This window comes from Photinus pyralis, unplaced genomic scaffold (genome assembly GCF_008802855.1).
Source record: "Photinus pyralis isolate 1611_PpyrPB1 unplaced genomic scaffold, Ppyr1.3 Ppyr1.4_LG4, whole genome shotgun sequence".
NCBI lineage: Eukaryota > Metazoa > Arthropoda > Insecta > Coleoptera > Lampyridae > Photinus > Photinus pyralis.
This window is the reverse complement of record NW_022170511.1, coordinates 22,084,478-22,085,090: the sequence shown is the minus strand read 5'-3', so window position 1 is coordinate 22,085,090 and position 613 is coordinate 22,084,478.

Sequence of the window (613 nt, the reverse complement as noted above, 5' to 3'; positions counted from 1 at the left end):
GTAGCGCCAAACATTCTTGAGCTGACAGGCGAGACGAGACCCAGAGATCGCAGCCCAACAACACTTTCACAGTTTCACCACACGACACATATTAGTCTTATTAGCCATGGAAAAACAAAACCTGAACTTTATGCCAGCTAGCTTTGCCACAATTGTCGCTCGTGTAACACGGTCAGAAATCACCAAAATCGAGTAGATACAGAGCTGTATCAAACTTCTTACTATAGAGTCGGCGTTTCTTCTCAAGAAACGGTTGGATGGAGTGTAAGGGGAAAATTCATCGTCTAAAGGTAAAAGTCTGTGGTAAAAGTAATAGCAGAAAAGTCCAGCTGGGTTTTTGACACAGCTGTCCGCCGTATCATCCACAACCATTTGTTCCCAAACAAATCTTGGCGATTCAGGGTCAGCGTCGGGTTGAACGCTTGATGTTTTTTGCTGGAAAATCTGTATAGCTCAACTAACTAGTGATAGTGGAAGTGCTCGAAAATTAAAACCTCTTTAATTAAATTCTCGGCTTCCGGTCATCATCAAAATCTTTCGCACTTCCAATAGTATTACTATATATATTTATTTATTTACGTATTTATTTATATGTTTTGTATCAATAAACATT